This window comes from Equus asinus, chromosome 3 (genome assembly GCF_041296235.1).
Source record: "Equus asinus isolate D_3611 breed Donkey chromosome 3, EquAss-T2T_v2, whole genome shotgun sequence".
NCBI lineage: Eukaryota > Metazoa > Chordata > Mammalia > Perissodactyla > Equidae > Equus > Equus asinus.
Genome location: NC_091792.1, coordinates 3965843 through 3990709, shown reverse-complemented (window position 1 = coordinate 3990709; position 24867 = coordinate 3965843). Strand labels below are relative to the sequence as shown.

General features: G+C 41.8%; 1 long non-coding RNA gene across 1 annotated transcript in view; it reads left to right on the top strand.

Moving 5' to 3' along the window:
• Positions 1-16499, top strand: part of LOC139044753 (uncharacterized) — a 37967-nt gene extending 21468 nt beyond the window's left edge. The window contains exon 2 of the long non-coding RNA XR_011501826.1: positions 14707-16499. This is a non-coding gene — a long non-coding RNA (uncharacterized lncRNA). The remainder of the gene's footprint in view (positions 1-14706) is intronic.
• The last annotated feature ends 8368 nt before the right edge of the window (positions 16500-24867 follow it).

The window sequence follows — 24867 nt, the reverse complement described above, 5'->3', positions numbered from 1 at the left end:
CCATCTTAGACTCTTCATTACCTTCCAGCTCCATACTGTCTGTTAGACACAACCTCACTCTCACCTCATTTAAGGCTTTGGCTTCTTTCCAATGGTCTGCTGATGTTTTTAGCACAGACAGACAAGCAGATTTGACCAGGAACTTTATTGTAGTAGCATACAATTGTAAATTTCCAAGCACAATGGATATTATTAGCCCAAGGTATCCCTACTGGACCACACAGCTCTGAGACCCGCCCCCTGGTCATAGAGAGCCACAGGGAGAAAGAGAAGAGAGAAGCCTCAAATTTGCTTGGAAGGATAGGCCAGCCCTGGAGGTCCGGGACAAGGAGCAGCTGAACGCCTGACAGATTTGCTGTTACACAGCTGTCCTTGCCTGGGAAGATGAGCAGGGCAGGATTCTGTAAATGGTGAACTTTCCAAGAGCTTTCCAAGATTCTGTAAATGATGAACGTCTGGAGGCAATAGCATACTACTGGCTAAAAACAGCTGGGGAAGTATACAAGAACTCAAAACAGATTAGATCAGAAAGCCCACAAGATCTTTGTTGTTTCCCAGTTGGAACCAGAGGCTGTTTCAGGGTTAACGGTCAGCCAAAGCTTGGAGATGTGCTACTCTTCCCAAGTAAGAGACACAGTTTACGGCCATCTGTCTGTCGCTCAAGCATTTTTGAGGTGTTTTTCCACTAGAGATGATGATCTCCTACTCTGCCCTATGCTCCATGTTACCGAATTACTGTTTTTGAGGTGAATACCTAGTGAGGGGTGCAGACTTTGGCAGTGCAACAGCAAGTCTTATTGTACACATTCAGAGAATTCAAGTGGCTTAAAATTAATCGAGGTCATAAAACTAGTTAATAGCCGAACATAGGCTTGAACTCAGATCTCCTATCTGCTGACTCCAGAACTCTTCTCACTTTACCATGCGGACTGTATAACTCATTCTAGTGTTTAAGATTGCTATTCCTCACTGTGCTGGGCAGAGCTGTGGGCCCCCCCAAAATGTCTACACCCTAAATCTTGGACCTGTGATTTTGTTTTTTTACCTGGCAAAGAGAATTATGGTTGCAGATGGAATTAATGTTTCTAATCAGCTGAGTTTAAAATAGGGAGATCATCATAAATCATCAGGATGGGTCCAGTGTAATCACAAAGGCCTTGAAATGTGGAAGAAGGAGGTAGAGGAGTCAGTGTCAGAGTGATGTAATGTGAGAAAGACTTGAGTGGATGTTGCTGGCTTTGACCATGGAAGGGAGCCGCCAGCCCAGGAATGCAGGCAGCCTCTAGAAACTGAAAAGGCAGGAAATCAGATTTTTCCCTAAAGCCCCAGAAAGGGGGGCCCTGCCAACATCTTGACTTTAGCACAGGGAGACTCATTGCAGACTTCTGACTTCCAGCACTTTGTGTCGTTTAAACCACCAAATTTGTGGAAACCTGTTACAGCAACAATAGAAAACCAGTACACTCTCTAAAATGTCTAAAAATAAACACATGATAAAACTCAGTAATGCATCGGACTATTTTTAAAAAGTATCTATTATTCCTTTGAGGTTTGATCTTTAACAAATTGTAACAATTAAGAACAACAGCAAATACTCAAGTATGATATCTGTTATGTGTCAAAAACTGTTCTAGATGTCATTAACTCATTTAAACCTCTTCAGAACATTTTAAGGTGGGTGGTGTCATCACCCCCACTTCATAGAGAAGAGAACTGGGGCACCGAGAAGTTGTGCAACTTGTCCAAGTTCACAAAGCTGGAAAGTTGCAGAACTGGGGTTCAAACCAGAGAGTCTGGCTCTGGAGTCTGTCCATGCTATGCTATTCTGCTTCTGTCAGTGGTCGTGGCCCGACAGATAGCATCTGTACCCTGAGTCGACATAGACGGTCTTGTCTTTTACCCAAGAGCTAAACAAAATTGCATATGGAGATACATTTTTTTCCTAGTTCATAGATTTTTCTTTTGAAATATTTTTAGCTTTTTCCTGTAGGCTTTCCATACTGCTACTTAATCTTTTCTCTCTTCTTAACACTGAGACTGTTTTTATATGTTAATCACCAAACATTTCGTGGTCTTGCAGATGTGGATTATTCAAGAACCGATCAACATGTCTGGTTTCCCAGCTCAGTTGTCTCTGTTCCTTCTCGCCTCTTGCTATATTACCCCATCTACTAGTCTACACACAGTGAAGGGCCAGGGAGGTGAAAATAAAATCTGCAGACTTAGTTACTTGTCAACAGCTCTGACGAAAGAGGAGGTTTGCCCATGGTTGCCTACCATGGATTTTTTCTATTCGTTTTCAAATGAAACTTAAGCTTCCTGTGTTCCTATGATGTTTTATATTTAGACATCATTTTCTTTTAACTCTTCATCCCTAATATAGGCTTTGGAGATTTGTTAATTTGATTTGTTCGTGCTATGCCATACTCTCCATTATCACAGAGGATCAAGAATTGGCTTTAATCATGTTTTGCTTTGTTTAGGTTTTTTTTTTTTTTTTGGTCTCTAGACACAGAAAACCAAAATAAGAAGTCAAAATCCAATTGTTCTTCTTCATGGCTTCCTTCCCATTTAAAATATGCTTCACTCTACGCGACATCCCGTGAGTGGAAACAGATTAGTAGTGGCCGACAGATCAGCAGGGACCGTCCGGAGTACTTCTGAGAAGTTTGTGGAAAAGTCCGGGCTCTGTGGGAGAGTTTGCTGATCTCTCAGCAGATGTGGATGTTCATTAGTAGATGCAGATGTGTAATTGGAGGTCCGCTGAATGTTGTAGCTGCCGCACACTGGCCCTGCCACTGTGGTGAGTGAAGAACTGCTTCCCGAAAATCCTCCTGAGCTCTTGGTCCAGGCGGCACCAACTGTTTCAATGTTACCCTTTCTCTGAATCCTCAGTTTTCAGAACAAATAATTAAAACTGTATAAAACCACATAGAAGATACTGTATAAGTCTCTAAAATACAGCCTAAAAGGAATGGAATTAGGATTAAATTAAATATAGAGAGTTTTAGGCTTCAAAAAATATTTTATCAGCTTGAAGGGTTGTTAGGTAATGCAGAGAGAAAGTCATTGACAGCTGGTATAAATCATCTTTTTAAGATAATAAAAGCTACCATTTCTTGAGTTCTTTTTATTTGTAAGGCCCTTTGTTAAGTGACTTTATACATTTAACTTATCTTCATCCAAACTCACGACGCAGGTGTTTTTTTGTTTTTTTTTTTCTTTTTTTTTTTTTTATTAATCTTATGATAGATTACAACCTTGTGAGATTTCAGTTGTACATTTTTGTTAGTCATGTTGTGGGTACACCACTTCCCCCTCTGTGCCCTCCCCCCATCCCCCCTTTTCCCTGGTAACCACCGATCAGATCTCCTTATCAATATACTAATTTCCACCTATGAGTGGAGTCATATAGAGTTCGTCTTTCTCTGACTGGCTTATTTCGCTTAACATAATACCCTCGAGGTCCATCCACGTTGTTGTGAATGGGCCAATTTTGTCTTTTTTTATGGCTGAGTAGTATTCCATTGTGTATATATACCACATCTTCTTTATCCAATCATCAGTTTCTGGGCATGTAGGCTGGTTCCACGTCTTGGCTATTGTAAATAATGCTGCGATGAACATAGGGGTGCAACGGACTCTTGAGATTTCTGATATCAGGTTCTTAGGATAGATACCCAGTAATGGGATGGCTGGGTCATAGGGTATTTCTATTTTTAACTTTTTGAGAAGTCTCCATACTGTTTTCCATAGTGGCTGTACCAGTTTGCATTCCCACCAACAGTGTATGAGGGTTCCTTTTTCTCCACAACCTCTCCAACATTTGTCACTCTTGGTTTTGGATGTTTTTGCCAATCTAACGGGTGTAAGGTGATATCTTAGTGTAGTTTTGATTTGCATTTCCCTGATGATTAGCGATGATGAACATCTTTTCATGTGTCTATTCACCATATTCATATCTTCTTTTGAGAAATGTCTGTTCATGTCCTCTGCCCATTTTTTGATCGGGTTGTTTGTTTTTTTGTTGTTAAGCAGTGTGAGTTCTTTGTATATTATGGAGATTAACCCTTTGTCGGATAAGTGGCTTGTAAATATTTTTTCTCCAATTAGTGAGCTGTTTTTTTGTTTCAATCCTGTTTTCCCTTGCCTTGAAGAAGCTCTTTAGTCTGATGAAGTCCCATTTGTTTATTCTTTCTATTGTTTCCCTCAACTGAGGAGTTACAGTGTCTGAAAAGATTCTTTTGAAACTGATGTCAAAGAGTGTACTGCCTATATTTTCTTCCAAAAGACTTATTGTCTCAGGCCTAATCTTTAGGTCTTTGATCCATTTTGAGTTTATTTTGGTGTGTGGTGAAAAAGACTGGTCAATTTTCAATCTTTTGCATGTGGCTGTCCAGTTTTCCCAGCACCATTTGTTGAAGAGACTTTCTTTTCTCCATTGTAGGCCCTCTGCTCCTTTGTCGAAGATTAGCTGTCCATAGATGTGTGGTTTTATCTCTGGGCTTTCAATTCTGTTCCATTGATCTGTGGACCTGTTTTTGTACCAGTACCATGCTGTTTTGATCACTGTAGCTTTGTAGTATGTTTTGAAATCGGGGATTGTGATTCCGCCAGCTTTGTTTTTCTTGCTCAGGATTGCTTTAGCAATTCGCGGTCTTTTGTTGCCCCATATGAATTTTAGGATTGTTTGTTCAATTTCTGTGAAGAATGTTCTTGGGATTCTGATTGGGATAGCATTGAATCTGTAGATTGCTTTAGGTAGTATGGACATTTTAACTATGTTTATTCTTCCAATCCATGTGCAAGGAATGTCTTTCCATCTCTTTATGTCGTCGTCAGTTTCTTTCAAGAAAGTCTTGTAGTTTTCATTGTATAGATCCTTCACTTCCTTGGTTAAGTTTATCCCAAGGTATTTTATTCTTTTCGTTGCGATTGTGAATGGGATTGAGTTCTTGAGTTCTTTTTCTGTTAGTTCATTGTTAATGTATAGAAATGCTACTGATTTATGCACGTTAATTTTATACCCTGCTACTTTGCTGTAGTTGTTGATTATTTCTAATAGTTTTTCTGTGGATTCTTTGGGGTTTTCTATATATAAGATCATGTCGTCTGCAAACAACAAGAGTTTTACTTCTTCGTTACCTATTTGAATTCCTTTTATTTCTTTTTCCTGCCGAATTGCTCTGGCCAGCACCTCCAGTACTATGTTGAATAGGAGTGGTGAAAGTGGGCACCCTTGTCTTGTTCCTGTCCTCAGTGGGATGGCTTTCAGTTTTTGTCCATTGAGTATGATGTTGGCTGTGGGTCTATCATATATGGCCTTTATTATGTTGAGGTACTTTCCTTCTATACCCATTTTACTGAGGGTTTTTATCATAAATGGGTGTTGGATCTTGTCGAATGCTTTCTCTGCATCTATTGAGATGATCATGTGGTTTTTGTTTTTCATTTTGTTGATGTAGTGTATCACGTTGATTGACTTGCGGATGTTGAACCATCCCTGTGTCCCTGGTATAAATCCCACTTGATCCTGGTGTATAATCTTTTTGATGTATTGCTGTAATCGGTTTGCCAAAATTTTGTTGAGGATTTTTGCATCTATGTTCATCAGTGATATCGGCCTGTAGTTCTCCTTCTTTGTGTTGTCCTTGTCAGGTTTGGGGATCAGAGTGATGTTGGCTTGATGGAATGTGTTAGGGAGTTCTCCATCTTTCTCAATTTTCTGGAACAGTTTGAGGAGCATAGGTATTAAGTCTTCTTTGAATGTTTGGTAGAATTCTCCAGAGAAGCCGTCTGGTCCTGGACTCTTATTTTTGGGGAGGTTTTTGATTACCGTTTCTATTTCCTTACTTGTGATTGGCCTATTCAGATTCTCCATTTCTTCCTGATTCAGTTTGGGGAGATTGTAGGAGTCTAGGAATTTGTCCATTTCTTCCAGGTTGTTCAATTTGTTGGCATATAGTTTTTCATAGTATTCTCTTATGATCTCTTGTATTTCATTGGTATCTGTTGTGATTTCTCCCCTGTCATTCCTAATTTTATTAATTTGCGATTTCTCTCTTCTTTTCTTGGTGAGTCTGGCTAGGGGTTTGTCAATTTTGTTAATTCTTTCGAAGAACCAACTCTTTGTTTCATTGATCCTTTCTATTGTCTTTTTTGTTTCAATATCGTTTATTTCTGCTCTTATTTTTATTATTTCCCTCCTTCTACTGACTCTGGGCTTTGTTTGTTCTTCTTTTTCTAGTTCTGTTAGGCGTCGTTTGAGGTTGCTTATGTGAGCTTTTCGTTGTTTAGTGAGGTGAGCCTGTATTGCGATGACTTTCCCTCTTAGGACTGCTTTTGCTGCATCCCAAATGATTTGGTGTGTCGTGTTCTCATTTTCATTAGTCTCCAGATAAAATTTGATTTCTTCTTTAATTTCTTCAATGATCCATTGTTTGTTGAGAAGCGTGTTGTTTAGTCTCCACATTTTTGCACCTTTCTCTGCTTTTTTCTTGTAGTTGATTTCTAGTTTAATAGCATTATGATCAGAAAAGATGCTTGATATTATTTCAACTCTCTTGTATTTATTGATGTTTGCTTTGGTTCCCAAAATATGGTCAATCCTTGAGAATGTTCCATGTGCACTTGAGAAGAATGTGTATCCTGCTGTTTTTGGATGAAGTGTTCTATATATATCTATTAAGTCCATCTGGTCTAATTTTTCATTTAATTCTATTATTTCCTTGTTGATTTTCTGTCTGGATGTTCTGTCCATTGGTGTTAATGGTGTGTTGAGTTCCCCTACTATTATTGTATTGTTGTTGATGTCTTCTTTTAGTTCTGTTAAGAGTTGCTTTACAAATTTTGGTGCTCCTGTGTTGGGTGCATATATATTTATAAGTGTTATGTCTTCTTGGTGGAGAGTCCCTTTTATCATTATATACTGTCCCTCTTTATCTTTCTTTATCTGTTTTGCTTTGAAATCTACCTTGTCTGATATTAGTATAGCAACACCTGCTTTCTTTTGTTCATTATTAGCTTGGAGTATTGTTCTCCATCCCTTCACTCTGAGTCTGTGTTTGTCTTTGGGGCTGAGGTGTGTTTCCTGGAGGCAGCATATTGTTGGATCTTGTTCTTTGATCCATCCTGCCACTCTGTGTCTTTTGATTGGGGAGTTCAATCCATTTACATTTAGAGTGATTATTGAGATGTGGGGGCCTACCACTACCATTTTGTGTCTTGTTTTCCGGTTTTCTTCAGTTTCCTTTGTTTCTCGTCCCATGGTTTAATCTGTTCTGATGTAGAGCTGCTACTCTCTGTTGTTGTCCTTCTACTTATCTCCTCTGCTCTTGGTTTTGTAGCCCCTTTCCTTTTTTGGATTTTTCAGGAATGAGGGTTTTCCTGAGGATTTCCTGAAGAGGAGGTTTTGTGGCAATGAACTCCCTTAATTTTTGTTTATCTGGGAAAGTTTTTATTTCTCCATCGTATTTGAAGGATATTTTCGCTGGGTAGAGAATTCTCGGCTGTAGATTTTTGTCCTTCAGATTTTTGAATATATCATTCCACTCTCTTCTAGCCTGTAAAGTTTCTGCTGAGAAATCTGCTGATAGCCTGATGGGGGTTCCTTTGTAGGTTAGTTTCTTTTGCCTAGCTGTGCTTAGTATTTTCTCCTTATCGTTGACTTTTGCTAGCTTCACTACTATATGCCGTGGAGTTGGTCTTCTTGCATTGATAAAGTTTGGAGATCTATTGGCTTCTGTCACCTGAAGATCCATCTCCCTCACCAGATTTGGGAAGTTCTCAGCCATTATTTCTTTGAATAGGCTTTCTGCCCCTTTCTCCTTCTCTTCTCCCTCTGGTATACCTATAATCCTTACGTTGCATCTCCTAATTGTGTCTGATAATTCTCGGAGAGTTTCTTCATTTCTTTTTAGTCTTGCTTCTCTCTCCTCCTCTGCCTGCAGCAATTCTATATTGCCATCTTCCAAATTGCTAATTCTTTCCTCCATATTATCGGCCCTACTGTTCAGAGCATCTAGATTTTTCTTAATCTCCTCTATTGTGTTCTTCATTTCCAATATTTCTGTTTGGTTCTTCTTTATCATATCAAACTCTTTTGTGACATAGCTTCTGAACTCGTTGAGTTGTTGGTCAGAATTCTCTCTTAACTCATTGAGAATTTTAATGATGGCTGTTTTGAAGTCATCATCATTTAGGTTATATATCTCATTTTCTTTGGGATTGTTTTCTGTGTATTTGTTACTTTCTTCCTGTTCTGGAGATTTAATGTATTTTTTCATATTGCTTGAGGTTGTTGATTTGTGCCTCCGCATGGAGATAGAGTTTAGTTGCTCCTTTCACTTGTTTCAGCTGCTGCGGTAGGGGAGCAGCTGTTTATACTGCACCAACCAGGAACTCTGTCCGCAGTTGCTAACTGGGCCTGGGCCCCTCCTCGTAGCCACAGTGGCCCTTTGGATTCCCTCCTCTGCCGTGGGGGCTGTCACAGGGGGGCTTCAGGCTGCTGGTGCCTACTGTTGCAGCCCACCTAGATGTGCTCTCTCCTTGGGGTCTGCAATGGTGTTATGGGCTTTTCCAGCGGCCAGGGGTGGGATCACTTATATTTGTCTCTCCGTTGCTGACGGCACCCACAAAATCTCACTTGTCCTCTATGGATCGCAGGAGAGCTATTGGCATCTTCTACAGTCTGTGGTTAGTTCACCTAGCTATGCTGCTTTTGCCCTGGGGTCTTCCAGCCTTATGGCTGGCGGCTGGGTGCCTTCTACTGGTGCTGTGCAGAGGCTTTCCCTAAGGCTGCTGTGAGCCTGTAGGGTTCCCCCTAGGCTACGAAGCTGGGTCTCTGGAACTCCCCCCAGCCCCAGTCCTCTCCGAGATCTCCGGCTATCCCTAGTCCCACGGGGCGGGCAACGGCCACTGGGGGTCGCCCCGCCCTCTGGGATTCTCTCCGGGCCTCTCCCGGAGCCGTGAATGCTGTGCGTGTTCCCTCTGCTAATGGCAGACAGAGAGTTTTGTCTGCTGCCCAGGCGGAACTCCGGCGCTTCCCCTCCGGGTCACAGAGCCGGCCTTTGAAACTTCCCCCAACCCTGGTCCTCTCCGAGATCTCCGGCTATCCCTAGTCCCACGGGGTGGGCAATGGCAGCTGGGGGTCGCCCCGCCCTCTGGGATTCTCTCCGGGCCTCTCCCGGAGCCGTGAATGCTGTGCGTGGCCCCTCTGCTAATGGCAGATAGAGAGTTTTTGTCTGCTGCCCGGGCGGAACTCCGGCGCTTCCCCTCCGGGTCACAGAGCCGGCCTTTGAAACTTCCCCCAGCCCCAGTCCTCTCTGAGATCTCCGGCAATCCCTACTCCCTCAGGGCGGGCAACGGCAGCTGGGAGCCCTCCGTACCCCCAGCGACTCTCTCTGGGACCCTCTGGGCGCCGCGAACACCAGGTGGGGTCTCCCCGCCAATGGCGGGGAGAGACTCTCCCCGCGGGCTCAGGTGTGCAACTCCAAAGTTTCCCTCTGCGTTTAGGAGTAATTGCGGGGGGTTTAGGTAGGGTTCTGGTCACCTGTTTCCACCGTCGCTCCTCTGTTGTGTGCTCGCTCGTGCCCTAGATGTGTGTAGATCCTCTGGGGGCGTCCGTTGGAAGAAAGCCGCTTGCGGGTACTAGGCTGCTCGTCGGGGTCGGAGAGTTTTCACCTATTTCCACATCCTCCCGGAGGAAAGTCTGTCCACCTTCCGATGTATAGTCGCGTGGGTATCTCAGACGTCCTGAGATGCTGTCTGGATATCCTTTGTCAAGCGTTAAGTGTCCAAATAATTGTAGACTCGAAGGGGGAGAGACAAAGAGGACTACTCACGGTGCCATCTTGGATCTTTTTTCGACGCAGGTGTTTTTAACTCACATTTTGTAGAAGAGAAAACTAAGACCACGCACCTACACACTGCTTGGCACGGCATGCTGTGGCAGGTATCCCACATATAAAATAGAGGAAGATGAGCACGGATGTTAGCTCAGGGCCAGTCTTCCTCAAAAAAAAAAAAAAAAGCTGCATGAGAAAACTAAGGCCAGTGAGGTTCAGTAAGTGTCATTTGGTCCCGAAGGAATCTTCCCGGGAAGGCTTCAGGGGAGGGTTGCCTCCTAAGGAAGAAACAAACTAGACAGATGCCTTTTGACTGCAGCTCAGCCCAGAGAGGAAATGGAACCCATTTCATACTATCCCCATTTGGAAAAGTGAGAGTTACCAAAATAGAATCGTTGAGCAGTATGTTTGAACTCACCGAGGGATTAGACAGGGCCAGATCTCAGAAATATCTACCTCTTAGGACTGTGCTAAGATGGGGCAACCAGTCTCTCTCAGCTCCTTTCATCTCTCTTTCTAGGTCAGTCCCTGCAGGGTTTCACTCCTGTCAGTTACTCTTCTCTACGTTGCCTATCAATTATTTGCTGTCTTGCTCTGGGGTTGTGATATTTAAAAGAAGATACAAATCAAGCTGCGAGGTTTTGCCTGAATTTCTTGGGTATTTGCTTCAATTTTCTGCTTAAGTTTTGCTCTGGAGTCTAGTTATACAATAGATGGATTTCCTTTCGCTTCAGAAAGTTTGGTAATTAACAAGGACTCCTGAAATCAGACCTCTGGCAGGAGCTTAAACCGAATGAAATATCAGTTGAGAGACCATTTGGATGTTCTGTTGAGGCTTTGTGTAGGTTCAAGCTTTCAAAAATACATAGCTTAGGGGCCAGCCCAGCGGTGCAGCGGTTGAGTTCTGACGTTCCCCTTCCAAGGCCCAGGGTTTATCGGTTTGGATCCCAGGTGTTGACCTACATGCTGCTTGTCAGGCCATGCTGTGGCAGGCGTCCCACATATAAAGTGGAGGAAGATGGGCACAGATGTTAGCTCAGGGCCAGTCTTCCTCAGCAAAAAGAGGAGGATTGGTGGCAGGTGTTAGCTCAGGGCTAATGTTCCTAAAAAAAAAAAAAAAATACTACGTCTGCCATTTTTGACAGCCAGGTGAGTGGAAAACAAAAGTACTTTCACAACTGAGAGATTCAGAGAATGGCATAGAAAAACCTGAACCCATGTGCCTTGAAGAGCTACCTGAGACAAAGATGATTAAACATCATGTTATCTAGATGGTTAGTAGTTACTTAATACCTTTTAGTTAGAAGAGTATTTTGTTACTATGTGGACTTTATATTTACTATTCAATTTAATACCAAATGATAATCTCTCTTGTTACAAGAGCAATGGTGAGATTATGTTCCTTTTAGTAAGTTTCTGCTGAGGCTGTAGAGATTTATGGCAAGATTGCTGTGTGTTCACCAAAACCCTCCCTTCTGGGAAGACAGCCAGCCTACATTGTCCAGTCTCCACTGTGCTTAGTTGTGACCAAGCAACTGAGTTCTGACAAGGGAAATGTGGGCAGAAGCGAAGGACGTTACTTTCCCCCCGGGCTCCCCTCCCACGAAACTCCTGCAATGCTCTGCATACTCTCTCTGCTGTCCACCCTCTGACTATACGACCCAAGAGAGGACTCTGAGACCCTTGTTATTTTGAAGCCACAGGATGAACCTTGTGTGTGAGAGAGAAACTTTGATTGTGTGAAGCCGCTGAGATCCTGGAGTCTGTCATAGCAGCTGGCATTTTTACCCTAACTAATAAAGAAATGGTTTTTGCACTCAAGACAAAAGATAGTGGGATTATTAGCAGGCCTGAATAAATAAAACTGCATCACTTTTACACGTTAACTTGAATTTGGGACTCAAAATCTATCCTTTTCCTCTTGCCGCAGCACACGATACCAAAAGAACAGGTTGAAAATTTAGTACATTGATCCTATGGTATTTGTTATCCTGTCCAACAACTGGTTTGCTGATATTTAAACTAAATTAACAGGTATTTAAATTCAAGAAGCTAGTTGTTTTGGTGACATAAAAAGTTTACAAGTCTCACTTCTTGCTTATGTTAAGAACATGAAAGTTCATTTTTTTACCTGTTTTCAACCACAGTAAAATTAACAGAATTTCTTATCTTTTTAAACCTTCAGCTTATTTGAAGGCATTTGAATATTCAACCTAAAGTATCAATATTTAATTTATCTTAAGAGTGTCTCAATGATACTTTCACCAATTTAGTTTCTCTACATACTTAACCTTTTATTTCCTAGGTCGAAGTGAGCTTAGAATCTTTTGGGAAAAAATGATAGGAAATATGATATAAAACAATGAATTCTTTGTTGTAAATTCATTCTTGGACTATCCCGTGGAAAGCCAAGTAGTAACAGGAAAAGTACATTATGAAAAAATGTGCTTTCCAATGAAATTAAGATAGGAGAAAGAACTGGAATTTAAACAATAAATCTCATGGTAGAACTTGGATGCCTTTGGAACACGAATTGGAAGCTACCTATTAAGCAAGGGTAATTTGTTCTGGGTCCACACCACAAAATGGCTTCAAACGTTTTTAAAGTAGGTCGTTGGAGCACTCCAAGATGCTCGGCCTATGGGAACCCTCTTTAGCACGTTCCTGTGCTAGTGAGAGTGCATCCCAATAGCATCCGTGGGATTTCGGACCATATCAAAGCAAACCGAACCACATCATCAAGGAGCTCTAATGAGACAGTTTGTTTAATTGAAATGCTTTAAATCACCATGTAGTCCAGCATGAAAAAATCATTATTTTCATTAGCTGAACTATTTCTGCTAACCCCCAACTAAAAGTTCTAATACTGAAGCCTGATAGAATAAATGCACTGTAAAGCCTGTTAAACAGCAGGTCACAAAGAGGAATTTAAATGAAAGAATTCATCTAAAATTCCAAGATTTTGCCTTAAACATTACTCTTAAGCATCAGTATCCTATCGTCAACTCCACCAAGTCAGAGGAAATATCAACCAGAAATAGGCCCCCTCCATACAAATAAAAAACTAATAATTATGGCATCGCCGCTTTGCTACTCTCTTTGTCTTTGCAGGCAATACGCCTCTTGTGCCAACGCACAGGCAGAGGGGGTTGCTTTAGACACAGTCCATTTCAGAGTTTTTCTTTGAGTATTTTTATTACTGAAGATAAGCTTATTTTGACTTAAGAAGAACCTAAGTATAGTCAAGTGGGGAAAATTCATATAGCATTTGTCATGATTGTCTATTGAAATCATTGAAAGAACTGACTGTCTAGCAGAATATCAGAATGAGATTTCGATCTGGTTAAAATAGGATCTATATCAACGTAAAACACTTTCACTTTTAGGAAGCACCAAGAAGTATCCTAAGAAATGTGCCTCTCACTCAACTGGGCTTCTATACTGTGAGCTAGATCAACAGGGTCTTGTGAGAGTGATAGAGTGTGAGAGAAGAGGTATAATAGAAGGAGTGGGAATCTCCTCTGTGGGCTAACCTAGCATCACCTACAGCACAGTTTGTTTTAATACATTAGTCATAACTTTTTTTTTTTTTTTTGGTGAGGAAGACTAGCCCTGAGCTAACATCTGTGCCAATCTTCCTCTATTTTTTTTATGTAGGATGCCTCCACAACATGGCTAGTGAGTGGAGTGGGTCTGCACCTAGGATCTGAACCCTTGAACCCAGGCTGCCAAAGCGGAGCACACGGAACTCTAACCACTTGGCCACGGAGCTGGCCCCTGTCATAACTTAAGAAGAAAAAGAATAAGGCTCAAGTCTGGTGACTGAGAAGTGTTTTAAGATGGATTTTAAAAGTTAGATGCAGCGTGTTAGCAATAGAAAAGACTTTCTTTGCTTTTTGGGGGATAGTGGAGGTTCAAATTTTTTGCAAAGGAATAGTTATAATGAGAAAAATTTCTTTTTCATGGGTTAGGTATATGGAGGGCATTTCGAGAATTTTTTTTCTTTTATTTTTCTTTAATTCTTGTGGGATGTTAATTTTGCTGGTCTGTTGTGTTTTGTGATTAAATATTTTAGGTGCTATTTTGCTAATTATTATCCCCATATTCACGTTCAAAATTTATCCAGAGTAATACAATGACTAGTTATGGACAAGGAAGGCTGGACCCAGGAATCTCTGTTTCTTTAGCTTCCTTATACTTCTGATGTTTTGTGTACAATACATAAATGATTTTAAGGGTTCTCTTTTGGGGTCCCTGGAGGAACTCCTCCCACAAAAAAAGTATGAGTGCATTAACAGATTATGTCAGTTTTTTTCTAACATGTTGTAAACTAGAAAGTTGTATTTTCCAGCTTTTTGAAAAAACTTGAATGTTTTGATCGTAAGTCCCTTGAGTTCTGTGCTTGGTTGGAGTTTTATTTTCCCGTCCCTGATCCGGTCTGAAGTTCTTTGTCGGCAACTCAATCTCCACAGCTTTAATCATTTTGGATTGTACTGATGGCTTCTCAGTAACAAGAGAAATGGGGAGCGAGGCTTGGCGTGGGACAAATCTCTCCAGCTGGAGTAAGACGTTACATATGAGTTGTCGGCCCACAAAAGGACCCACTGTCAGATTAAATTAATGAGCTGCATGTTTTAATCATTAAGGTAATAACATGTGGATTCTTTGCCTCTGTTTTAATCATTTCTATGTTTTTACCAGCTAGATCATCAAATGCTTTCTTTTGAGATGTTTTCTCACTTCATTACAGAGAATAGCTTCTATGTGGGGCAGAGATAAATGCTTCAGAGTCCTAAGAAATGCTCAATAGCTTTGTATACTGAGGTTCAGTGAAATTTATGGCTAGCTCTTTGTCCTTCAGTGCAGGAATTTGGAGGGACAAGTCTGCAGCCACCATGAGCACTGGAACCAGCATGGGCTCCAATCTGCAGAGTTGAAGTGGAAGCGGTAAATCGTAGATCTCAGCAGCTGAGGTTGAAATGGATTATCGTGTGGACCACGGGCAGCATTTAGACCAGATGATCTGAGAGAGATACGACTGAATCAGCCAGCAGGGGCTCTACATGCTTGGCCTCAGCTGGAAATTGATTTACACAGACTTTCAACTCGGACGCTGGTGTCTGCTCAGCAACGTTGGCAAGAGGACTTGCTGTTCTCAGGAGAGTCCATGATGAGCAGATCAGGACACAGCTCCTAGACCTGAGAGACCTGATAAAGCATCTTTCAGAAAAGGACATATGTGTTTTAGCACCATTTGTATTCTCATACATGTAGGCTATGCCCAAGTGAAACCTAGGGCATAGATTCAAAAGGGGAAAAAATCCAATAAATGGTTATTTTGTTTGGGTGGTGCCAAACACATGGCTTAACTGATTTTTCACTAAATTTGCTAAGTTAAAACAATCATTTTGTGAACTCTGTGGAACTCTTGCACTGTCCAGTGTGTTACCACAGCAACTGTTCATAGGTTGAACACAGCTCATCCTGTATGCGTTACAGGGCATTATCTCATTCCACTGTGAGCTCCTGGAGGGCAGGGCCAGTAACGTATTTATCTGTGTGTCTTCAGGTCTCCACACACAGTTGATGCTCCATGGAAGTTTGTAGAACAGAACTGATAGTGTAGGGATCCACAGAGTTTCTGCTTTCCTTTCTGGAAATTGGGTGAGTCCAAGGAGTGGAGGGGAGGATTTAGAAACATAAAACTATGGAGTAGGAGGAATCTCAAAGATCACACAGTTCAACACCCTTATTTTACAGATGAGGAAAGTGAGGTCCAGAGAGGGCAGTGATTTGGTCAAGGTCACTGAGTTGGTGGCAGAGCCAGAATAGAGATGACTTAGCATTTACCAGAAGCTGCTACAGGCTGGAAATGTGCTAGACCTGCGCTGTCCAATATGGTAGTATGTTAGAGTTCTCCAGAGAAACAGAATCTCTCTCTCTCTCTCTCTATCTATTCTGGAAGCCGGAGACCCAGCAAAGCTGGTGGTGTAATTCCGTCCTAGTTCCAGGATCTGACAGCCAGGGGAGCTGATGGTGTCAATCCCGTAAGACGTCCCAACTCAGCAGTAAAGCTGGAAAAAGGAGGCAAATTTCTCCTTCCTCTGTCTTTTGCTCTATTCCGGCCCTCGACAGATTGGACGATGTCCACCCCCACTGCACCCAGCTTAGGAGGGTAGTGTGCTTTACTGAGAGCACTGATTCAAATGTGAGTCTCACCCAGGCTCGCTTTCACCGACACGCCCAGAAACAGTGCTTAATCTAGGCACCCAGTGGCCAGTCAAGCTGACACATAAAATTATCTCTTGCAGTTAGCTGCCAGCCTCGCAGGGATGGGGAGCACTTGAAACGCGGCAAGAGAGAGGGAGGTACTGAGTTTCAAATTTTACTTAACTTTAAAAGCTGAAGCAGTGTAAAATATTTTCCCATTAAAGACAAACTTATTTCTTTGGTGGAACCACATTCACGTTAATCATTGAAAATTTAGTGTCTGAATTGAGATGTGCTGGTAAAAGTAAGCACTGGATTTCGAAGAGCTGTCATGAAAAAGATGAGTGTCAAATATCTCTTCAATCATGTTTTATATTGATTACATGTTGAAGTGATAATGTTTGGGATATATTGGGTTAAATAAAATATAATATTAAAATGACAGTAATTTCTTTCTTTTTACTGCTTTTAGAGTGGCTGCTAGAAAATTTAAAGTGACGTGCAAGTGTGGCTTCGTTATATTTCTGTTGGATAGCGTTGTGCCAGACACTCGACATAGGTTGTTTCACCTAATCCTACAGCAGCTATCTCCATGTTACTCTCTCCAGTTTACAGATGAGGAAACTAAGAATGAGAGGAGTTAAAGTATTGGCAGAAAGTCAAACCACAAGAAAATGGCAGACTCAAGATGATACGGGTCTGGCTGACTTGGCTGTCTGTGCTCTTTCTGGGGAGTCTTCTGGCCCCAGCTTTCCCGATACTGCCTCAGCATCCAAATGTACTTCAGATATGCAAGAACAAACTGTAGATTGTAATACAGAGGGTCATCATTCTTTCATTTATCTTCACTGACTACCTCATAGGGGAAAAATGGGAGAGTTCTCTTGGCTGACCATTGAAAAATTTAAAGTGGCTGACCTTCAGGTTCTTGGGTTCTGTTCTATATGCGTCTCCTTCTAAAAACTGAAAACCAAGCAGATATAATTAATTTATCTCAGGTAGTTTTTTATATTTTTATTTGCTTCAATATTCAATGCTTTTAAAAAAATTGTTTCTAACCCAACAACTGTGCTTCTGAGTAAAATCATGTATAAAATTGATATATTCTTTTTTCCTGATTCATCCATTTTTCTATGAGATGGTTTAGTTCCAATTATTTTGGAACTCCAATGAGATTTAGTTCCAGTTATTTTGGAACTAAAATTATTTGGAAAAAATAAAATTAATTAAAATTAAAAATTGTATTTAATGTAAAAAGTAATTGAAATAAATAAAGTAAAAGTTAAATAAGTGTTATATTTTAATATTTGCTTTGTTGTTTCCAGTATAGGTCTGCTTTTTGCCCAGGCAGGAAAAACAAAAAGATAATCTGCTGCTCTGTGTAGAGTATATTTTCTGCACAGGCAAAGATGATTCTTTCTTACTGCTATTTGAAAACTGGAAATTCTACCACAATTTTGCTCTGAGTTCTAACATTGGCTGGATGCAGATACCTAAAGAGGTGGCAAAAAAGTTTGGATGCGTGAACCCGTGAACACCACTTTCAGTGAAAGAGTAGTCGGTTTTTCGCAAAGACTGTAAATTCACCCAGACTCTGTAGAAAGACCTGCAAATACCCTCCTCATAGCTCTCCTTCCTGGATAATAACCTGGTATAATTTCACTGCAATTGAGTTTACTGTCAATAGAGGGCACCAAAGGATGGAAAAGTAATCATTGATGGATTTGGTTTATTTCCACAACTCAATTTGCCTTTTTTTTGTCTAAAGATTTTCTTTTTTTTTTCTTTGAGGAAGATTAGCCCTGAGCCAACATCATGCCCATCTTCCTCTACTTTATATGGGAGACGGCTGCTACAGCATGGCTTGACAAGCCGTACATAGGTCCGCACCCGGGATCCGAACCACAAACCCTGGGCCAAAGAAGCAGAACATGCAAACTTAACCACTGCACCACTGGGCTGGCCCCCCAACTCAATTAGCTTTTAAAAAGTTAATTAATTTTAAAAACCTTTGAAAAGTCATCTTTTCATCTTGAAAAAGTAGGAATCAATACTGCTGTCCGTATGCCCATCCAGGCATGGCCCAGCTGAGCAGAGCACAGCCTGGAGCCAGAGGTTTGGTGCATGAGAGTTCTCAGAAGTGGAGAGAAATCTACTTTCCAGCTCTTTTACCGGAGGACACGGTCAGTATTTCCCCAGCTGGAACTCTGTCTAGCAGCTTCACTGGTGCTGGTCCTTTAATTGTTAGCAAATTAAAATTCTTCACTGGGGTGTAAATTGACTCAGCAAATATTCCAGTTCCCGCCATGTGGCAGGCACTTTGTTAGTTTCTAGAGAAACCAGGTACTAAAACAGACCTTCCTGCGTGCAGCCTACAGTCGAGCGGGCAGCAGAGGCGTTAACCAAACAATCACACAGACGTACAGTGAAAAATTATCTTGACAAAGCCGTGTTTGAGCTGAGATCTGAAGACTGAATAGGAGTCAACTAGATGGAGTAGGGAGGGATCAGGAAGAAGATTCCAAGCAGAGAGAACAGCAGGGTCATATATCTGAACCAGTAGTGAGCAGGGCACCCCAGTAACTGAAAGCCAGAGGGCTGGAGCCTGGGGAATGAGAGGAGAGTGGCTGAGGCTGGACAGGGAGGCAAAGAGCTATTATGCAAGGACTGATGGCAGCGTCGTGCAAGGACCTCGTTGTACGTGTGACACAGAGCCCTTGGTAAGTGAGTGTTAGGGTTAGATTTATGTTTTGAAAAGATCACTTTAGCTCTTTTGTGGAGAAGGGGTTAGAGGAGGCAAGATCCCAAGGAGGCGACCACAGCAGTTCAGATGGGAGATTTTGATGGCTTGGATCAAGCAGTGACATTGAACATGGAGAGACGTGTATAGGGAAGATGAGGTTGGCTGGACGTAGTTGGCATGGGACATAGTGAGGCAGAGGATGTTGTTAAGGATAACTTCTAGGTTTCTGGCTTGCAAAATGTTCGCAGGTTAGGTTGTTCAAACTTATAAAACAGCCGGCAGTGTTTAGGAGACGTTAGCATTACTGATGAGAGGTGGAATCGGAAATCTCAACATGGGGCAAACTCAGTCCAGGCTTTTGGGCTTTACACCACATCTCCAAACCTCTCTGTCATTAAGCGAATGTTTCAAGAAGAGCTAAGAATGACCAAAACATTGTAATGTCATAACTCAATACATAGCCAGTATCAATATATGTATACCTATATGCACAGAGAAACTCAAGAAGAATATAATCAAACCATTACTGTTGTTGTTTTGGAGGGGTGAGATGCGGGAAAGCATCATTTGCAAGTCTAGCTGTTACTGTGTTGTCTGAAAAATCTTAAAGTAAGCCTTAGTTGGTCTTCTAACTAGCAAAACCCATAAAATCACTGTTGTTACCAATAAAAAGCTTTTTGGCTGGGAAATTTAAAGCCCTTTGTGGAGCCTCAATAATCTCCAACCTCCATTAAATCTCTCTCCTGGAATCTAGAGAGCCTTTCCATTTTGGGACCTTCTAGCCCCAGAGAGTGTAGATTTCTTTCACTGCAGCTCATTAGAGATGCTCAGAAAAGCAACGTGAGGACTAGCCACAGAGGCGTCCCAGCACCGTTTGATCTTTCAAGGAGCAAATGTGTCATTTGTAGCGTGATGGTCCAGTTCTTATGTGAGGCTAAAATAGAGCCACTCCAAGATGCTTTTGAGATTCTCTAAACTCCAGCTAACTGCCAATCTTTCTCCCAATTGATGTATCAGTTCTGCCATATCCCTGGGGACATCATTTCCACTTGCTTGGTAAATAATTAGTCTGGCTGCCTTTGGCTATAGAAGGGACTATAAATATTTTAAGCATTCAATTTAAGTGATTGAAACCATCTCTATTTGATTTCATGTATGCCTGCAATGCTTTGGGTGAAAACTTACCTCTAAGTACAAAACATCCTCGGGCAGATATGTTCTAGATAAGGTGTTGTTTAGGCTGCTGTGGTCAGTGGGCATTCAGAAACAGGCTGTAATAAGCCAGTAGTTTGAACCTTTCCAATTTTAGCTCACACCAGTCAATTTTTCTCACAATGAGAGAAATAAATGACCCCATTTCACAAAAAGAACATTTTTATGCTTATGGAAATTTTTTAAAAATAGACTTTAATGGGTTAATATCCAAAATATATAAAGAACACATTCAACTCAGTAGCAAAAAAGCAATTCAATAAAAAAGTGAACAGATGCTTCCCCAAAGAAGACATACACAGATGGCCAACAGGTTCATGAAAAGATGCTCAACATCACTAATCAATAGGAAAATGCAAATCAAAGCCACAATGAGATATCACCTCAGCTGTTAGGATGGCTGTTCTCAAAAAGACAAGAAATAACAAGTGCTGGTGAGGATGTGGAGAAAAGAGAACCCTTGTGCACTGTCGGTGGGAACGTAAATTGGTGCAGTCACTATGGAAAACAGGATGGAGGTTCCTCAAAAAATTAAAAATAGAACTACCATATGATCCAGCAATTCCACGTCTGGGTATTTATCCAAAGGAAATGAAAACACTCACTTTAAAAGATGTCTGCACCTCCGTGTTCGTGGCAGCTTACTTACAATAGCCAAGACACAGAAACGACCTAAGTATCCATTGATGGATGAAAGGATAAAGATGTGGTATATATATACAATGGAACATTATTTAGCCATAAAGGAAATCCTGCTTTTGTAGCAACATGGGGGGAACTTGAGGGAATTATGTTAAGTGAAATAAGTCAGACGGAGGGGGACAAAAAGTGTATGATCTCACTTATATGTGGAATCTAAAATAAAAACAAAAAACCCAAACTCATAGATAAGAGAACAGATTGGTGGTTGCCAGAGTTGGAGTCTGGGGGTAGGGGTGGGGGGTTAAATAGGTGAAGCTTGTCAAAAGCTGCACCTTCCAGTTATGAAATAAATAAGTCCTGTGGATGTAACGTGCAGCATGGTGACTCTAGTTAAGAATACTGTATTGCATACTTGCAAGTTGCTAAAAAAGTATATCTTTTTTTTTTTGAGGAAGATTAGCCCTGAGCTAACATAGGTGCCAATCCTCCTCTTTTTGCTGAGGAAGACTGGCCCTGAGCTAACATCCGTGCCCACCTTCCTCTACTTTATATGTGGGACGCCTGCCACAGCAAGTGTCCTCCATCTAGTCACGCCTCCCTCCACCCTAACCTCCAGCAACCACCGATCTCCATAGTTGTGCCTTTTCCAGAATGTCATATAGTTGGAATTCTTACCGGAATTTTAAAATTGTTTCTTTCATGGTAAGTTATAAGAATATAGACGTTTCCATTAATATAACTGGTTGTAATCTTTACAGTGAATTCTTTGTGGTTGCTATGAAAACCCAGTGTCCTACCTAGAACAGGTCTGTATCTAGCCAGTGGTACAGGGACAACCCAGTGAGAACCACTGCTTTACCCCATGCTGGCAGGAGTCAGGAGAAGGAGGCTGCTTTTTGGGGTGGTCCATCCAGCACCCTGCAGAGTATTTGTTCTCAGTTCTTTCAGCTGGCCTTCTGATGGACCTGGTGACATGTGCCTATTGATTCACAAAGTAAAACACCACACTGGTATCAAAGCAGGTGTTGTGCATGCTTTTACCGCCAGGAGAAAACCAGTGTTCATTCATAAAGATCTCATCTTTTTAAAGATACACAAAAATTTATTTCACCAATTCTCTTCATGGCTACCTGGATTATTTGCAAATACCTCCTGGGAAACACCAGCAGTGAAGACTTATATGCCTCTTTGCACCCCTGTTTGGTTATTTCCTTAAGATGAATTCCTAGAAGTTAAATTGCCGGGTCAAAAGGCAAACGTTTAAAATTTTGATACCTGGTGCCAAATTATACTCTCACCAAGAGTTTAAGAGGATACACTATTTCAACATCCAAGTTAAGAAAAAGAATATTAATCTTTTATCTTTGCTGATTTGTTAGGTAAAAAACATTTTAATTTTTATTTCTTTATTGAGATATTAATGAAGCTGAATTTTTATTTCAATGCTGGTTACATGGTATATTTAGTTTGTGAAAACCCAATGAGCTGTATATTTATGATATGTGTACTTTTGGGGGTATTATAGATTGGCCTTCTTGTTTTTTGTGAGGAAGATTAGCCCTGAGCTAGTACCTGTTGCCAATCTTCCTCTTTTTGCTGAGGAAGATTGTGGCTGAGCTAACATCTGTGCCAGTCTTCCTCTATTTCATGTGAGAGGCCACCACAGTGTGGCTGGACAAGAGGTGCCATGTCCATGTCCCGGATCCAAACCTGCGAACCCTGGACTGCCGGAGCGGAGCGTGCGAACTTAACCGCTACACCACTGGGCCAGTATCTTGGCCTTTTTTGAGGGGGAGGATTCCTTTCGTATCTGTTAAGCTACCTAGGGCTGCAAGTAACAGAAAAGCCCACATCAAATATATATGTTTTCTCCTGTACAACGAGAGTTCTATAGCTAGGGTGGTGTGGGGTTGATTAATTCAGCAGATCAGTGCGTCACCAATCACCCTCAGTGCTTGGTCTTAGTGACCCTCGTGGATGTGAGATGGCTCTAGGCAAATGCCGCAATATCCAGTGGGAGGAGAGAGACTGTTTCTTCCCGTCTATCTTTATCACTGAGGAAAATCCTTCTCAGATACTTCTCTCCTCCCCCACAGACTTGCTTTCACATCTAATTGGTCAAAATTCCATTGTATGCCCATCCCTCCATCCGTCAATGGCAGGAGGAATGAGAACACCATGACCGTGTAAAGGAATAACGATTCACCCCCTATGGCCGGGCTGAGGCCCACCGCCCTGCCGTTCACGCCTGGTGGAGGCAATCAGCAGTGTTTGCTGGAGACTGAGTATGTTTAGGGAGCAGTGGGGGTGTCAATGGAACAGGCAGGTAGGACAGGACTGGGGCAGACCTGGGTTACCAGTTAGGATAGATCTGAGGGAGGCACCACAGGCCAAGAGCGCTGTTACAGCCACTTCATAGTCCACACAAGAGATGCTTACGGTCAATATTTACTGAGGCGCCACTCTGTGCCAGATAACCTACTGAGTGCTTGGGGATACAGTGAAGATGAAAGCAGACTATATGGACATTACAATCCAGCGCTTGACTCAAGGAGGTAATGATTCCATCGCATTAATAGGCATTAATAATAATAATGGCTAATACTTACTAGGAGCGTACTACAGCTGGGCATTGTTTTTGTACTTGACATGTATTAACTTATTTAGTCCTCACAATAACTTTAGGAATTGGTAATACTATCATTCCCTATTTTCTTTTTTTGAGGAAGATTAGCACTGAGCTAACATCTGCTGCCAATCCTCCTCTTTTTTTCTGAGGAAGACTGGCCCTGAGCTAACGTCCGTGCCCATCTTCCTCTACTTTATATGTGGGACACCTACCACAGCATAGTGTCCAAGCGGTGCCATGTCCGCACCCAGGATCCAAACCAGTGAACCCCGGGCCACCGAAGTGGAACGTGCACACTTAACCGCTGCGCCACCGGGCCAGCCCCTATCATCCCTATTTTAAAGGTGAGAAGAGTGAAGCACAGAGAGGTGAAGTACTTGCCCCAGGTCAAAGGGCCAGAGTCCACACTCTTGACCATCCGCTCTGCTGCCCACAAAACCCATAGGTCAGTTGTCAGAATGTGAGTGACAGGAACAGCGGGCAGGAGTGGAAGCTTTCAGAATAGAAGAGGGAGTTGCTATGATCATATTCATATCTGACAATTACTGAGCACTTACCATCCAACAGGAGCTGTGAGAGGTGCTAGTTACACATGATCTCGCTGAATTCTCCCAGCTGTAAAATGGGCGCTCTATCCCACAAGGAAGGAAACTGAGGCTTCGAGATGCTGACTTGTTTGCCAAAGGTCAATATTGTATTTGAACTTGGTTCGTTGATTTCAAAGCCTGTGGAACTAGTTAATTTCACTATATTAATATGAAGTTATTTTCCAAACAGAAAACAGGGAATTCTGAAAAAAAGCACTAAAGGATGTAAAAGTGTCCTAATGTCCTTTTTCGCTGAAGAATTTAAGAAAAGCACATTTTAAGTGTTCTGTGGCTCTTTGGCCGGTCTGAGTCGGCCCTCCCATAGGCGGCGGTCCTGATGGGACGCGGTGCTTTAGGATACCTCAGTTTATTGCTTTTCTCAGAAGGAACCTCAATCGGAACACAGAAACTTTTTGCAGACATTTTTTCATGAAAAAAGTCACGTATATTAAAATTTTACGTTTATAGCCTGTCAGCGATGCTTTTGTGTTTATAATAGGCACCTTGTTTTACCAATTGTTTTAGATGAATGCAAATTAGTTTTAATTTGTATGACCAACCAGCCAAGCTGCTGCTGGCTATTCTCACAAACCAGGAGCTCCACCCCAATCCACCCCTCGCGGCCATGCTGCCCTGCAGAGTGAGGGAGCAAAAATTACCGAGAGGACTTTGTCCTTTTCTTTTCTGTTTCCAGGGAGATTCCCTCAAGCCCTTGTCCAGATGTTAATGTGGCACATGTGGTGTTGGAGTCTTGACTTTTCAAATTTTCTTTTCTTTAGTAGAATGACAGGGTGGAGCAAAGGAAATTGTTAAAGAGTATTATGGTTTCTTTCTCTTCTAAACTGAGTTGAATCCAGCCAGCATCATCAGTGACCAAAGTCACTGCCATCTGTCATTGTGGGTGGCCCAAACTGGTGGCTCCCCGTGGACAGGTAACTTGCATCTGAAAAACCAACGTGTCACATCTGGAACTTATTGGCAGACTCAAAAGAGAATCCA